At 44.1% G+C, this 15,159-nt stretch overlaps 1 long non-coding RNA gene across 1 annotated transcript; it reads left to right on the top strand.

The window, feature by feature from the left end:
- The first annotated feature begins 1,094 nt into the window (after window positions 1-1,094).
- Window positions 1,095-5,626, top strand: LOC128329457 (uncharacterized). The gene is made up of 3 exons (XR_008309657.1): window positions 1,095-1,475; window positions 3,205-3,351; window positions 3,894-5,626. It is a non-coding gene; the product is annotated as an uncharacterized LOC128329457 (long non-coding RNA).
- Window positions 5,627-15,159: the final 9,533 nt, after the last annotated feature.

Consider the following 15,159-nt stretch of genomic DNA (forward strand, 5'->3'; position numbering starts at 1 on the left):
TCGACTGACGGAGTGTTTGTGTGTGCATGTCTGCACACTGCTAACTGAGTGAAGAGGCACTTTTAAAAAGTGGTGGTTCTCTTTACTGAGCAGGGGGAGAGCAACTGGCCCTATCTAACCCCAGCACAGCATCCCTCCAGTGTCTGCCACTGACTGGGGTCTATCTTATGTTTCTTTTTAGACTGCACATCCTTTGGGGACAGGGATCCATCTTTATTTATTCTTATTTATCTGTGTAAACTGCTTTGGGAGCTTTTGTTGATATGCGGCATATAAACATTCATTGTCATCGTTGCCACAACAATTCGTCATCATCGTTGCCATAGGATATGGTCCAGGGCAGGCCCGACCTTAGGGCAGGGCGACTGGGATGGTAGCCCCGGGCCCCGCATTTGGAGGGGCCCCACTGTGCCAGCGAGTGGCAGGCAGCTTCTCAGATTGCCCACGTGCTCAGCTCCTGGAGGCAGCATGCACAACAGCCGCTGCAGCCGCCCGCCACCACCATGTGTGCTTGCCTGGGGGCGGGGGGGGGGAGCAAGCCCTGTGCTCCCTGCACCTGACGCAGGGGGCGTGGCTCCGTTCTGAAATGGGGCCACACACTCCATTTCAGAACAAATACCGGCAGTGCTGCGTTCAGAGCGTGGCCAACATCTGCTCTGAAACGGGGAGTGTGGCCCCATTTCAGAGCAAGGCCACGCCCCCTGCTGATGCCAGACGCAGGGGGCAGGCCCCTTCGCCCCACACCCCACAAGGGACGGTGCTGGTCCAGGGGCCATATCCTATGGCCAGCTCTGACCCCTCACAGCTAATATGTAAAAATAAACATACACAGAGAGACGGGGAGCTGATCACATGTTTAACGTCATCATCATCATCATCATCATTATTTGATTTCTATACCACCCTTCCAAAAATGGCTCAGGGCGGTTTACATAGAGAAATAATAAATAAGTAAGATGGATCCCTGTCCCCAAAGGGCTCACAATCTAAAAGAAACATAAGACACACACCAGCAACAGTCACTGGAAGTACTGTGCTGGGGGTGGACAGGGCCAGTTACTCTCCCCCTGCTATATAAAGAGAATCACCACGGTAAAAGGTGCCTCTTTGATCCATATAGTTTGATCCATATAGAAGAAACTTGACACTGATCCAGTGACTTCTGTTCAGCAAGATATGCCTCTTACACATTAGGGGGGGATCTGTCTACATTGGGCAAGTTTGTATTAACACCAAGGGACACCAAAACAATTTTCCGAAGAAGCTAAAAGTACTGGATGTGTCATACAATGACATTGTTACTCAATGAGGTGCTCCACATCTCCTGTGTTCTTTTTGTTACAGCAAACCAACATGGTTACCTCTCTGAAATTTGCTGCTGGATGGGATGCTTGAGGCTGAATCCTTTGAGGAATTGGGTGAATTTTGGATGCTTTGTTATCTACTCCACACAGCACACTGAAAGACTATAGAATGTAAACAAAGTTCCCTACTGTGGTAGCCATGTCATTAAATTTATTTTTCCTCTTAAGGACAAGGCTTAGTGAAAAGATTGTTAAAATGATGCATGTGAAAAATAAATAAGGAATGTAGATTACAGCCTTCGAGTCACAGGAGTGTGGTGGATGCTTCCGTAGAAAGGGAATAACATGTCTGGATATAGCTTCTTCGCAGACTTTAAAGTGTGAGTGTGTGGGAGGAAAACTAAAAATAAGCACTAGTATGATTATTTCAACACTAAATTGCAACATCTGATGCATTGGCAGAAACAAGTCTTTATTGTCGGATTGCCAGTTTTTCAACTAACTCTTGCTCCTGAGTTTTTAACAGTAGCTTGATGGACTGACATGAGCAGGTAGCAATGTTTATCCCTGTGCTCCAGAAAGTGTCAGCTACTGATCTCTGTACACCAAGGTGCTGCTAAAGGCAAAAGTGTGGGCCAGTCCATTTTTGCTAGTCAGTTGGCAATCTCATTGTATTACTGAAATAACAGAGCTTTCGCAAAAGGATACTGGTCGACATCAAGAGCAAAAAACTGCATGTAGGAGGATGTTGCACTATTTCAACCATAGGTTCAACTAGGAGATGTTGCACTATTTCAACCATAGGTTCAACTAGGAGTCATTCTCAGAACTGCAGCCATGTCCATCCATGGGTATGGAGGTGGAGAAATTCCAGTGTCCCTTTCTTGTGCTAAATTTAATGGTGCAGCCTCCTCTCAGGAGGAATGTGAGTGTCACTTGAAATAATTTCACATGCTACTTTTGGCACCCATGACATAGGCTGCTTCGCCCTGCTGTAGCTTATGGCATAATCAACGTAGTCATTTATCTGGCTCTTTTTGCGAACACTGAATTACAAACTTTGTTTTGCAAACTAGAGCAATTGCTCAGTGTGACAGACTCATTCAGATCAGCTATAAATTATTAATTGGGGCTGTGTTGTCAGTGTGAACATATTGTGCTGCATAATAATAGCAGCACAAACAGCAGAGGAGCTGTGCTTAATCTGCATTATTGATAAATAGAGAAGAATGTTCACTTCTAATTACACATTACATTCCAAGCAACAATCTAGAAGGTTCTCTTTTAACATCACCTTCCACAGGAACCAAAGGCAAAGGCAGCTTCAAAGGACACACTTGTAACTCTCTGGTCTGGGAATGACTCTGTGTTGAATCTATGCCTCATTAAGATCTATTCTAGGATCAAACAATTTTGGTTTAAGAGTTAAGATGCTGTTTTATAGCTGCTTCCCTCATACACACAAAGAAAACTTATGTAGATTTAACTAAATGTTTATTCAGCAACAACTTCATTTTCTTCTTCACCTTTGCCTCCCTTTTCCTTTCTGACTCCACCCCACACACTTTCTACAGGATCCCAGCTGGGATAAAAATCCAAACAACAAAACACAAAAGATAACTAGATAGAATACAACAATGCTTACAGCTTATGTGCCCAAAGCCAGGGAAATTGTAAGTTAAGGTACTGCCTTAACTTCTGTGCTGTGTAAGCAAAAAACATAACCTACAGCAAAGCTGCACAACTTTGGTCCTCCTGCAGATGTTGGACTACAACTCCCAGAATCCCTGACTATTGGCCTATGTGACTGACTAGGGATGGTGGGATTTGTAGTCCAATAACAGCAGTAGGGCCAAATTTATACAACCCTGACCTACAATCATATAATGTTCTCCTTTAGAACTTATCCTCCATGCACCCTGCGATGAGAATGCCCCAGCAACTTTCCAGAGACTGGTCAACCAGTTGCTAAATGGGCCATGCCATTTTGCCCTTGCATGTCTGGATGACATTGCGATTTTCAGCTCTGGGACGAACAATTGTTCATGTAAGTACAGTCTTGATTGACATGCATATAGCAAGTAGAGCTCACCATAAAGGCCCCCAAATGTCAGTTTGGATTGGTAGAGGTGACTTATTTGGGACATAGAGTGGGGTGGGGCAGAATCAGGCCCATTACCGCCAAAGTAGAAGTGATCACAAACTAGCCTAGGCCAATCAAGAAGCAAGTTCAGTCCTTTTGGGGACTCGCTAGCTATTACTGCCAGTTTGTGGAGGGTTACAGCACAACGGCAGCACCTCTTACTGACCTCCGCAAAAAGTGTCTGCCAGATGCTGTTGCCTGGATTCCAGAGTGCCAGCAGGCCTTTGTCAAACTGAAGACCCAACTCACCTCCCAGCCCGTTTCCCCTGTAACAGGGATTCCCAGATGTTGTTTACATCTCCTATAATCCCCAGTAAAAGGCCATTCTAGCTGGGGATGCTGGGAGTTGTAGGAAACAACATCTGGGAATCCCTGTTTTAGGGAACACTGCTCCCAGCCCTTCTTGACTGCTTCTGACTTTTATAAGGCTCTCCAAATCCATACAGATGCCTCAGACCAGGGCCTAGGAGCTTTTCTGCTGCAAGATGATGCAACTAGAGAGCTACATCCCATTGCCTATCTACAGCCGGAAGTTTCAACCCTGAGAGCAGCAGAACTATGCCACAGTTGAGAAAGAGTGCCTTGCCATTGTTTGGGCCCTCACCAAGCGTCAACTCTACGTGTGGGGGAGAAGGTTCACCTTGTAAACAGACCACTCCCCTCTTTGTCGGCTAGACAAGGCTAAAGGAACCAATGCGAGATTGTTGCATTAGTTTTTGGCTCTACAAGACTCTGACTTTGAAACAAAGCACCTCAAGGGAAAGGACAATGTGGCTTCTGACTCTTTGTCCCAAAGGCCTATCTAAGGCCTCTTTTGTCACAAGAACCTACCAAATAAGGTCCCCACTTGTTTGCTATGTATGAAATAATATACCTGTATGGCCATCCAAAGAACTATGTATTGCCTTGTATTCAAATTGCCTCCCAAAATGTGTAGCTAATTAGTGTGCATGCATTATTATGCGATGTAATGGACCATGATAGTAGAAAGACTTTGAATTTCCTGTTCAGGTTGATGGGCGTGTTCAGAAGAGAACAGTGTCCCGATCTGAAGATAAGCGGAGAGGAATGTGACAAAACACAGACCTCCATCTTAGCTCAAGAATGTCTTACACTCCACCCTGAGTGCTCTGAATGGGGGACATGCCTCCCTTTTATCACTGAATGAGGACAATCTCTTACTTTTGCCGCTGAAGAGACAGGGCCATCAAGGTACAGGCCTAAACCCTTTTCCAGAATAGGTAACTGACTCAAACCAGACCCACCTTTAGACAAGTAAGTTTAGGTCCACTAAAGAGGAGGAATCTCCAGTCTGAAGGGAAAATCTCAAATCCCAACTGGCCCCAAACCAGCATGACATCAGAGATGTGTCAGGCCTTCTCATTGGATCCAAGAGCTGCGTATCTTAGGAAGAGGAGGACAACCTTCCCCCTCCATAATGGCTATAAAAATAGAAGGCAAGGGCCAGGGGTGTAGCAAGGTTGGAGTGGGCCCAGAGACAAGATTTTAAAATGCCCCCCTCCCTCACTGAAGTAAAGAAATCTTTAGCTCATGAAGTAAAGAAATCTTAAATGGGGCTGAATAGTGGTAACAAAAAGCAGAGTAAAATGTATATATCTATGTGCCACAATAGATGGTACTAGAGAAAGTCATGCTGTTTTGGTAGCTCCAGGTCTTAACACTCACATCAGTTTAGGAGGATGAATACAACTGAAGGAAGCCTGGGCGGGTGCGCGGCTGGGGGAGTCAGTCATGTGACTTGCCTCTGAGGGGGCCCCCCAAGGCAGGGGGCCCCCAGACAACTGTCTCCCCTTGCCCTATCATAGTTACGCCCCTGGCAAGGGCCTGGCCAGCGTTCACCATTTTCCTTCTGCTAATGAGTGTTCCAGGGAGAAGCTGTAGAGATTAATGCTCTCTCGGCCAAGGATTGCTAGACTAAGGTAAAACTCAATGCTCAGTTAGTTAGTTCATTCATTCATAGTTTTTGTATTTTCTTTTGAATTCCTGTGTACTTTTCTTTACTTCCAGTTTTCCCTATTTTCCCCAATTCCTTATTCTGTGTGCAAACCTTGCTTCTTTATACATGTCATATATTTAGAAGTGGCTTCAGTCTGGTTTAAAAGGTTCTGGAGGGTTACTTGCAAACTCTTCTCCATGTGCCTGGTAAAGTCATGCACTACTGATGAGTTGTTTTCATAAAAATATATTGTTGTCTAGAACTGGGTTGTATAGACTCCAGCAGTACAATGTCTGTACGTCCCAAGCCAGACAGTTCTAGGGTTCTTGAAGCCATGTCCAAGCCTGGTCAGTGGCTTTAAATCAGTCTTCAACTGGTGGCAGCCTATCTCGAAGGAGCAGCGTGCTCCTAGATTGGGATCAGAGCAGTCTTTCTACTGAGAGTAAATCCCAGGAAAGCATAGAGTAACCCCCATCTCATCACACACCCACATGCAAACACATTAAAACACACATACAATCAAGTTTCATGTCTACTCAAATGTGCACAAACATGTGCAGCCACCTGCCACATGAAAACAGATGCAGCTGCATTTCATATATAAATAGATGCTGCAACACATCACACACAGATGCAGCAACACATCACATACAAACCAGTGGCGTAGGGAGCGCACAGGTGACTCACGTTTTTATGGGCAGCTGCTCCCCTCTCCATGTGGTGGCACACTCCCCACCTCATTCTTTTCTGGGGCTGCTTTGTTCACCCCTTCTTTTCCCCGAAGCTTGCCATCACGGGCACCCAATGCCCCTTTCTCCCAGCAGTGGTGAGGAACTCCCTGACCCAGCAGCCCACAGGGGAAGTGCCCTGTCTCCTCCACCCAGCTGGCCACTCATTTGAATGGTTGGCACAGCAGCTGAGTGCAATGCTGCTCATCCAGCTGGCTGTTGCAGGCAGGGCAACTTGGCCACCTCCTTGTGTTAAGCAGAATCAAATTCCTAGTTCTGGCTGACAACTTGAAGTGGTTTCTTAATAGCTCTGTTAACAGATGCTCTCCTCTTCAAAGGCAGCTATTAGGACTCTTACAAGTGTCACATTTCTCCCGCCTCACAGCAGAGGCACAAGAGAAGGTGTAAGATTACCATATCTCCCTTTCTCCACTCCCTTGAAGATATGTGTGAGTCAGTGAAAGAAACGTTAGTTTTTGGGGTTGTTTTTTTTAGCAGAGCCAGACTCAGAACTTGAGTCGAGAAGATGCATGAGCCAAGCACACTGGTACGGGAGGCATCTTAGTTGACAGAGGATGATGATGATGATAACACAGTATACCTGGACTTCCAAAAAGCTTTTGACAAAGTTCTTCATCAAAGACTCCTGAGGAAACTTACAGGTAGTGGTCATGGGATAAGGGAACAAGTACATGTGTGGATTGCTGATTGGTTGAAGAACAGGAAACAGAGGGTAGGTATAAATGGAGAGTTTTCACAATGGAGGGAAGTAAGAAGTGGGGTCCTGCAGGGATCTGTACTGGGACCGATGCTTTTTAATTTATTCATAAATGATCTAGAAGTTGAGGTAAGCAGTGAGGTGGCCAAATTTGCAGATGACACCAAACTATTTAGGGTAGTGAAATCCAAAATGGACTGTGTGGAGCTCCAAACTGGGTGAGTGGGCAACAAAATTGCAAATGTGGTTCAGTGTTGGCAAGTGTAAAGTGATGCGCATTGGGATGAAAAATCCCAACTTCAAGTATACATTGATTGGATCTGAGCTGTTGGTGATTGACCAGGAGAGAGATCTTGGGGTCGTAGTGGACAGCTCGTTGAAAATATTGACTCAGTTTGTGGCAGCTGTGAAAAAGGCTAATTCCATGCTAGGGATCATTAGAAAGGGGGGTGAAAATAAACAGCTTACATTTTATTTTATTTTATTTATTTAACACACTTCTATACCACCCAAAACTCACGTCTCTGGGAGGTTTAGAACAAACAAACAAAAAGTTAAAGCATTAGTTAAAATAAATGACAACAAAAAACTAAAGACAGTCGTTTAAACAAAATAAATGACATAGTAAAAGTTAAAACATTACCACAATTTAAATTTTAAAACAACATTTTAGAACGATGTTAAATCAATATTTAATTAAAAGCCTGGGTGAATAGGTGCATCTTTAAAAACTTTTTAAAAGCTGTCACAGATAGGGAGGCTCTTATTTCAGCCATGAGCACATTCCAAAGCTTCAGGGCAGCAGCGGAGAAGGCCCGTCCCTGAGTAGCCACCCCGAGTAGCCACCAAACGAGCTGGTGGCAACTGCAGACGAACCTCTCCTGATGATCTAAATGGGCGGTGGGGTTCATAACAATGAAAATGTTCTCTTAAATACCCAGGGCCCAAGCTGTTTAGGGATTTATAGGTTATAACCAGCACCTTGTATTTTGCCCAGAAACTTACTGGCAGCCAGTAATATGGTCTCTCTGAGATGTCCCAGAGACCAACCTGGCTGCCACATTCTGAACCAGCTGTAGTTTCCAGACTACACACAAGGGCAGCCCCACATAGAGCACATTGCAGTAATCCAGTCTGGAGGTTACCAGCATATGTACTACTGTTCTGAGTAGGGTTGCCAGCATTTCATTGCCAGAATGAGGGTCACAAGTTCCAGAATGGGGGACACAAGTTTGTGGGGGCTGGCTGGGGGTGGCTGGCTGGTGGAGGCTGGGAAGTGTATGCAGTAGTAATCAAAAGCCTGAGTATCATTGACATATATGTAATTGAATTATATGCTAGTGAATAAATGAGAGACAAATGCTGTCCCTATTGGGACCAACATTTCATCCCTGAAATGAGGGACATTCTGCATAATGGGGGACAGTTGGCAACCCTAGTTCTGAGGTTGTTTATCTCAAGAAATGGAAGCTGAAGCTGATAGATGGCACTTCTGGCCCCTGCCTCAACCTGGGAGACCAGGGAGAGGCTCGGATCCAGAAGCACTCCCAGACTGCATACCTGTTCCTTCCGGGGAAGGGTAATATATATAGTTTTGTATATTGCTGTTATTCAAAACTATGGTGCGGCCACACCTGGAGTACTGCATACAATTCTGGTCACCACATCTAAAGAAGGACGTTGTAGAACTGGAAAAGGTGCAGAAGAGGGCAACCAAGATGATCAGCGGCCTAGAGCATCTTTCTTATGAGGCTAGGCAACAACACCTGGGGCTATTTAATTTAGAAAAAAGACGGCTGTGGGGAAACATGATAGAGGTCTATAAAATCATGCATGGTGTGGAGAAAGTGGATAGAGAGAAATTTGTTCTCCCTCTCACATAACACGAGAACCAGGGGTCATCCCATGAGATTGATTGCCAGGAAATCTAGGACCAACAAACGGAAGTACTTTTTCACACAACGCATAATCAACTTGTGGAATTCTCTGCCACAAGATGTGGTGACAGCCAACAACCTGGATGGTTTTAAGAGGGGTTTGGATAACTTCATCGAGGAGAGGTCTATCATCAGCTACTAGTTGGAGGGCTATAGGCTACCTCCAGCCTCCAAGGCAGGATGCCTCTGAGTACCAGTTGCAGGGGAGTAACAGCAGGAGAGAAGGCATGCCCTCAACTCCTGCCTGTGGCTTCCAGCGGTGGGCCACTGGGCGAAACAGGATGCTGGACTAGATGGGCCTTGGGCCTGATCCAACAGGGCTGTTCTTATGTTCTTAGGTTTGCAATAAACCACTCATTGGCCACGTGTGATGATGTGTATGCAGGCTCATATGGTATTACTGCACTGAAGCTGTAGTACTGGACCTTATACTGCACAAATGATGGAAATACCTGTAGAATCTGCAACAGATGTGCTTTCATAATCTTCTTTCACTGCATTCTGCACGGCTGTATGTTCACATTCCCATGTGCACTTCAGATATATGTTCAGTGCCAACGTGGGGGATATAGTCTGCACCACTGGCAGGGACAATGTCTGTAGAAAGTTTACCCGCACTGCATTGCTTCAAGTGGGAAATATGCTCCTGCTCCTGCTTCAGTTGCAAGGATCACAACAGGCATGTCAGCTGCCAGCTGTTGGGCATCTCCTGAGAGACCATCATGGCAAAAGAATGAGATAACAGTAGATTTATGAAATTACTGTAATCTGATGCCAAGATGGATATGAGGCCAACATTGCTCTTGTCAAGAAGCAGTGGAAAAGATTAGTCCAAATATCACAGGTCAGAAGAAGGCCAAAGGAGAAGCAGGAACATACGTTCTTGTGAATCAGTGAGTTCTGCCTTGTGATTTTGGCTTGTAATGGAATTAACCTAGTAAAGGAAATAAATTGTGCTTGGACTACGGATTAAGATTTCTGTACACATGGCGGTTACTGTGCCATCTGTTTTGTACTGCAAGGAAAATTATTTTAAAACTGATGCTTGCATGCTACATTAATACATTATTATTATTTTTTGCTTTAAGAGTGTGTTCTTTAAAAGAAAATTGAAAGAGTACAACTAAGCAGCCAATTCTGTACTGAAGTAAATGTGGCTAATATCTCTCAGGAGGCAATGAGCAACTCTCAGAACTGGCTCTTTTCAGAATGAAATGTTCCTAATGTGCAGAATTACAGCTGTAAAAGTTGCATTTGTGCAGAGCATTTCCATAATTGTTGCTTACCCGAAGCCACTGAAATATATTGTTTTACAATGCACGCACTAAAAATTACACATGGAAGACAGAGAGAAAAACAGTGTTAGCAGTGTAATTGCTTTCACTGTGCTGGAGGGGGATTTTAAAATGTAGCAGGAATGGAAATGTATTTATTATTTGTTTAAGCAGATAGATGTCCCTGAAGAAATGACAACAACTCACTTCCAATTAACATTGCATACTGTACCTACATTGAAAGCATAACCTCTCTTTTCCATGCTGTTAAAAGATTTGTAAGGCAAGTTTATGGTCCAGTGGTCCAGTAACACAGCTTTTGCTATGTTGGAGCTTACCCTAATGTAACTAATTGAGGTCATATGCTCTTCCAGCAGTGCATGGGCATTTGGGCGGGGGTCAGGAGGCAAGAGGGGGCAGTTGCCCCCCCCCAGATTTAACCAGTTCCAACTGAATTCATTGGGATATCCAGGGAGGGGGTATAGGATTGCTGACTTTGCCCCCACCCCCTGCCCCCAGAAAAAGTCCTGTGGACCCCCATATAAGCAATGTCAAAAGTACAATATTAGGAGGAGGAGGAAGAACATCCAACAGCTTGCCCACCCACCCAAATCCCTGGCAACTGTGATGCTACCCACCACTCACAAAGTGGGATTGTCTCCAAGCAGAAGATCAACTAGGCCTCAGTGTCCTGAATAGGGGGAGCTCTCCCATGAGGCAAAGTGAAGCAATGGCCTCAGGTGTGGAACGCAAGTGTGCCCCCCCCGCCATGCCAGCTGCCACCACCCCTTCTGCTCTCTGCTTCTACTGCCCCTGTTCTGGGATTGCTTGCTCCTTGACCAAATGTAAGAAATCATCTCTCTCCAAACCTTTTGCCTTGGGTCAACAAAAGTGTGGGGAAGATGATTTGTTTGTTTGTTTGTTTGTTTGTTTAATATACCTCCTGACTCCAAAGGCTCTAGCTATGATGATGATGACGACGACGATATTCTAACAACAACATAATTGTATTTCTTAGCCGCCCCATAACAAATTGTTCTCTGGGTGGCTTACAGCACAGCATAAAATATAGAATACAAACATACAATACATTAAAACATAACTCTTACTTCGATGATTAACCTCTTCGATGCTCTTACATGGCCTAGGGGTTAGTGTTGGACTAGAACCAGGAAGACTTGAGTTCCCCATTCAGCCATGAAGCTCACTGGGTGACTCTGGGCCAGTCATGGATCTCTCAGCCTATCCTATCTCATAGGGTTGTTGTGAGGATAAACATAACCGTGTACATCGCTCTGGGCTCCTTAGAGGAAGAGCAGGGTATAAATGTATGAATAAATAAATAAATAAATAAATAAAAATAAACAAAAAAACCAGACACATGTATCTTCCGCGAAGAATTAGTTAGCTGGAAGATACACAATGGATATTAGCTAGGATTAATCCAATGAAGCCTCAGTGGTTAGAGGCAGTGTATGTTGTTTGCTGGGTGCAGGGGCAAGCCGCAGAAGATGGTTATTAATTTCATCATGAGTTGCACATGAGCTTCTTACAGCATCTGAGTGGTTGGCCACTGTTGGAGAAACAGAATGCTAGACAAGATGGACTCTTTGTTCAATCCAACAAGGCAATTCATATCTTCAGTAGAGTTAGTTCACACATTTAGCTATGAATCATTGAGGTCATTCACACAATCAAAAACTGTGTTCTACCCGGGTTTGGGAGCTGTGTGTGCTTCCAAATTTTGGTTGTGTAGAAGCAAGGTTAGAGGAAAACCTGGATAGAAGTGATTGTGTTGGAAGCAAGAAAGGTTTCCTCTACCTTGTTTCCACACAATCACTTCTACCCACGTTTTTCTCTAACCTTGCTTCCACGCAACCAAAAATTGGGAGCACACAGAGTTCCCAAACCCGGTACAACACAGGTTTTGATTGTGTGAATGACCTCATTATGTAATCAGAGATGGAGTAGTATACATGTGTCAGGGTCACCCTAGACCAGGGATTCTCAAACTTGGGTCCTCAGGTGTTATTGGACTTCAACTCCCATAATCCCCAGCCTCAGTGGCCTTTGGTTGGGGATTATGGGAGTTGAAGTCCAATAACACCTGAGGACCCGAGTTTGAGAATCACTGCCCTAGACCAAGGGTAGTCAACTTTGGCTCTCCAGCTCCTGCTGTTGGACTACAACTCCCATCATCCCAAGTCACAATGGACATGGTGACTGGGGATGGTGGATGTTGTAGTCCAACTACATCTGGGAATCTAAGGCTGGGAATGCCTGCCCTAGACCACATCATCCCCCAAGTGAAAAATGCCTTCACTACCTCCTCCATTTGTTTCATTTTGGAATGCCTTTTTTTCATTGCATCTGTGGCCTCTTTCATGACCTTCATGCATAGTTCGTTCCTATGATAGAAAAAGATAAATTTCCAAAATGGGCTGATCAAGATGAAGAAAATTACTCAACATAGTCCCACTGAAATGAAAAGGACAAGTCAGACATTTCAGTAGGATGACTTGGAGTAATCTTCCTCCTCATGTCATGGATCTGATCTGTATTTATTCATACTATATATATAAGCAAATGAAACCAAATTGTTTCCTCCAATCTCACAGAAGTTTTTTCATTTTAGAATAACTGAAATGCCCAGTGCCCCTGGAGGTCACTTGCATTGCATGCCCCTAAATCCAGCCCTGACACGCATGTATGAACTGATCTTGAGGAGGTAGCCGCTCTTCTAATTTCCCTTCCAAATTATTTCCCTTCCAAAGCATGTGATTCCAACCAGATATGACACATGGAAATGGAAACTGTCCACAAACCAAGGACAGGCTTTTAGATGGGTGGTTTGACATGTTTAGGAACAAAAGGGCCAAGCCTGATCCACATTTGATCCAATTAGGTTTTTATTATAATAACAAAAAAGTAATGTGCATGACTAGCTGCTGCCTTTTGAATTATGGCGCAATGGATGGAGAAGTCTGGCTTCCAATAATAACAAATTACACAGAAGGTTAAGCCAAGGTGTGTGTGTGTGTGTGTGTGTGTGTGTGTGTTTTTAAAGACTGATGATCGGCAACAAAATTGCATATAAGCAACACTTCCTGGGTTTATGAGTGCATATTACAAATGAACAATATAATTTGTAGGAGATAACTGCATGCAACACAAATACTGTGTTTCCTTCAGATGCTTGTAAGAGGCTTCGATAACTGAGTCTATTACTGTTCTAACTGAGCCTATTTCTCCACTGAGTGAAAGATTTCATAGCACATAAATGACAATAGTCACACATAACTTTTATCACATTTGTGAAACAATGGCCCCTGTTTGCTGGAGAACAGCCGAACAGAATTCCACATTTCCTGAGCAACAGGGAGCAGGAAGTTGATAGTTGTGAAGCATAAAACAAGCATAAAACTCTGCACTCTTTTGCTATAATGCCTGGGGCTATTTGAAGCCTTGTTGCTTGAATTGCTGTAAATTTGCTGCTGACCCACTTTTTGGTTTTACTTTTAGGCAGTGGTGTAGTCACAAATCCAGAAGTGCAGGCGCTCTTCATGACAGCCCCCATAGCCACGCCCACCCCAATGGCCACATACCCCACTTAGATTAGTCAATCTTTTGGGGTGGGTGGGTTCTGTTACATGAGGTCAAGGATAGTTTCCTAATACTAAAGAGCTTGAACCTCACAAAGTTATTCATCCAGAAGAGAGTCTGGATTGTCAGCCACAAAGGGTGGAGGATACTCTTTGTAAGAGAAGACAGGAAGAACAGTAATCAAATCAACTGTAGTCCTATATTCAGTTATGTAATATCGGACTGCAATATTAGTTTATGTAATAAACTGTTGGAACAGCAAGAGGAGCATGCCATTTCCCTTTAGAAAGCAAAGGGCTTTGTGTACCTGCTGAGACCTTGGAGGGGGAAAAGTACCGAGATGGCATCCCTACCTGGCCTGACAGCACTATATCACAGCTTTTAGGGCTCATTCTCAGCAGACTTGTTGCCCTGCAGATAGCCACAAGGAAAAGCAGTTCCGTGTCTGTTACTTTTTCACACAAAGTGCCTCATTAATTGATGGAATTCTCTGCCACAGGTGATGGCTACCAGCTTGGATGGCTTTAAAGGGGGCTTAGACAGATTCATGGAGGACAGGTCTATTAGTGGCTACCTCCAGGTTCAGAGAGGCAGGATGCCTTCAAATACCAATTGTAGAGAGCCATGATGGAAGAGGAGGTTTCTGTTTAGGACTCACAGAGACATCTGCTGGGCTGCTGTGAGAAACAGGATTGAGGGGGTAGATGGATAGGCTTTGGGCCTGATCCAGCAAGGTACTTCTTATGTTCTTATGTTACATTCAGCTTCAGTTCTCAACTCCCACCAAAGTCCCTAGCAGGAGTGTCCCCACTACCAACAGCCACACAGCTGCCATTTATCCTGGGATGAAGGGGGAAAAAGGGCTCATTTATCCTGGGATGAAGGGGGGGGGGGAAGGGCTCCAATTAGCACCAATGGGAGGAAAGCACAACTTGCTATTCCCTGGCTCAAAAGGACAGACTTCACGTTGTAGAATGACTGAGAATTATAGCAAAACTTTTGTCCTGGCAAAATATCTTCATGATAAATTGTGGGGGTTTTAATTTCTGGTTTATTTTAAAATTCAAAACCCGATTTTGGGGTTTTAATCACTGTAATTGTTTAATTGTTGTTTTAAAATGTTTTAAAATTGTTAATTGTTATATTGTTTTTTAATTTGTTTTAACTCTTTACTGTTTTAGTGGTGTGTTTTAATTGTAAACCTCCCTGAGCCATTTTGGAGGGGCGGTATACAAATGAAATATAAATAAATAAATAAATACATAATCTTACATTATTCTTTACTCTTGCCTGCTTCAATGTGTTGCCATCAGCCCTTTTGGAGGGAAGATATGCATGTACTTCCCATCCTCAAAATTTGTGCCTCTGTTATTCAGGCATAATTGAAATGGTGGAGCACATGATGCACTACTGTTTGTTCTATGAGGACATTTGTTCCCTTTTCATTATTCCAACTCTGATAGATTTCCCAGGCAGGACTGATGATTTTTATACA

Source organism: Hemicordylus capensis, chromosome 6, assembly GCF_027244095.1.
Source record: "Hemicordylus capensis ecotype Gifberg chromosome 6, rHemCap1.1.pri, whole genome shotgun sequence".
Classification (NCBI taxonomy): domain Eukaryota; kingdom Metazoa; phylum Chordata; class Lepidosauria; order Squamata; family Cordylidae; genus Hemicordylus; species Hemicordylus capensis.